Raw genomic sequence first — 2,500 nt, 5'->3', positions numbered from 1 at the left:
TCTTCAGAAGTCGTCGCTAACAGCACCTTTGGTTGCCACTGGTGGTTAGGCTGGTTGGTTGCGCAAACCCTATAGGAGGGTGGCATGCTGGTGGGCGTTTTTGCCCGGATAGGCACTAGAATGTGCAGATTTTGGGCGTTTTTGCCTGGATAGGCTAAGGAATGGGCATGCTTTGGGCGTTTTTGCCCGGATAGGCACCGGAATGCTTGGCCTTGGCTTGTCCTAGCAAGGCATTGCTGGGTTGGGCTCCCTTGGCCTTTTGGGCGCCTTGGACGATGTCTTGCGAAGACCATGGGCACAAGGCCATGGCATATGGTGAGGAAAGGACCACGGTTGCCAAGGTTAGGCACCGGAATGCTTGGCCTTGGCTTGCCCTAGCAGGGCATTGCTGGGTTGGGCTCCCTTGGCCTTTTGGGCGCCTTGGACGATGTCTTGCGAAGACCATGGGCACAAGGCCATGGCATATGGTGAGGAAAGGACCACGGTTGCCAAGGTTAGGCACCGGAATGCTTGGCCTTGGCTTGCCAAAGCAGGGCATTGCTGGGTTGGGCTCCCTTGGCCTTCCGGGCGCCTTGGACACTGTCTTGGGAAGACCATGGGCACAAGGCCATGGCATATGGTGGGGAATGGACCACGGTTGCCAAGGCTAGGCATATAGAGAGGAATCGCATTTTTGCCCGGATAGGCACCGGAATGCTTGACCTTGGCTTGCCATAGCAGGGCATTGCTGGGTTGGGCTCCCTTGGCCTTCCGGGGGCCTTGGACGCTGTCTTGGGAAGACCATGGGCACAAGGCCATGGCATATAGTGAGGAATGGACCACGGTTGGCAAGGCTAGGCATATAGAGAGGAATGGACCACGGTTGCCAAGGTTGCGCAAGTTTTGGGCATTTTTTGCCCGGATATGCCCAAGTATGCCCCGATAGGCCCGTTACGCCCCGGTATGAACGCGTATGCCCGGATAGACTCGGTATGCCTTGGGATACATGCGTATGCCCCGATAGGCTTGGTACGCCCCGATATGCGCACGTGTGCCCCAGTAGGGCTCGGTATGCCCCGGTATGTACGCGTGTGCCCCGATAGGCCCGGTATGCCCCGATATGCACACGTGTGCCCCAATAGGGGTCGGTATGCCCCGGTAGGTACGCGTGTGCCCCGTAATGCACGTTTCGCAGATCTCCCCGCATGTCCCGCCCCTATATGTAATACTTACTTACTTACTTTCTTTCTTGCTTGCTTGCTTGCTTGCAATGGTTGGGAGTGCCCGGCATGCCCCGCTGCAGAGACCAAGGGCGCAATGACTTGGCACCGCGGATGCCGGGACTCCGGCACTTCCCGTGGCACTGATGGTTGGTTCCAAAGACAAAAGGCCGTGCAAGGCCACCGCACCGCGGATGATTTTGCTCGTGCTGGCGCCGTTGTGTGGCCAAAGAACATGCGCGAATGCTCGTGTCGGAAGGGTTGGTGTCCTGGCCCCGCGGGTGTCACGAATGCTCGGTTGCGAAGACCATGGGACCAGAGCCATGGCACGTCGGATGATGGCTCCAGCTGGCGCCCCGGCACTTTCTGTGGCATTGATGCTCGGTTTCAAAGACAAACGTGCGCAGGGCCAGGGGACCGCGGATGACTGCTCGTGCTGGCCCCGTTGGGCGGCATTGATGGTCGGTTGCAAAGAAAATGCGCGATTGCTCGTGTCGGGGCCTGGCAAGCCAAGGCCAAGCGAGCCATGGCAACGCGGATGATGGCTCCAGCTGGCGCCCCGGCACTTTCTGTGGCATTGATGCTCGGTTTCGAAGACAAACGTGCGCAGGGCCAGGGGACCGCGGAGGACTGCTCGTGCTGGCCCCGTTGGGCGGCATTGATGGTGTGTTGCAGAGAGCATGTGCGATTGCAAGTGTCGGCCGGGTTTGGGTTCCCTTGGGCTTTCGGGTGCCTTGGACGCTGTCTTGCGAAGACCATGGGCACAAGGCCCCGTCCTGGCCCCTTGTTCGATTCGCTCTCGTCTTGCGCTTGCTTCCAAGGTCCTCCATGACCTTCCCCATGGCCTTGCTAGATCCCCCCCATGACGCATGACCTCTGTCCGTTGATTGGTTTTGAGTGCACACCATGCCCGGCTTGGCACCGTGTTGTCGCGTGAGTGGCATTTGGATCGTGCATGCTGGTGGGCTACCTGCCAATGCGCACAAGCCTTGCACACTAGCCTTGCGCACGAGCCTTGCACAAAAGCCTTGGACACAAGCCTTGCGCACAAGCCATGCGCACAAGCCTTGGACGCTAGCCTTGCACACAAGCCATGCATACAAGCCTTGCTCACAAGCCTTGGGCACTGGCCCATCGCAGTAGCCTTGCACACAAGCCTTGCGCACTAGCTTTGGGCACGAGCCTTGCGCACTTGCCTTGGGCACTAGCCTTGCACACAACCCTTGGGAACTAGCCTTGCGCACCAGCCTTGCCCACAAGCCTTGCACACCAGCCTTGCACACTAGCCTTGCATACAAGCC

This window comes from Tasmannia lanceolata, unplaced genomic scaffold, assembly GCF_043159265.1.
Source record: "Tasmannia lanceolata isolate RefF3 unplaced genomic scaffold, GAP_Taslan_0.1 ptg000118l, whole genome shotgun sequence".
Classification (NCBI taxonomy): domain Eukaryota; kingdom Viridiplantae; phylum Streptophyta; class Magnoliopsida; order Canellales; family Winteraceae; genus Tasmannia; species Tasmannia lanceolata.
Note: the sequence above shows the minus strand (reverse complement) of the source record.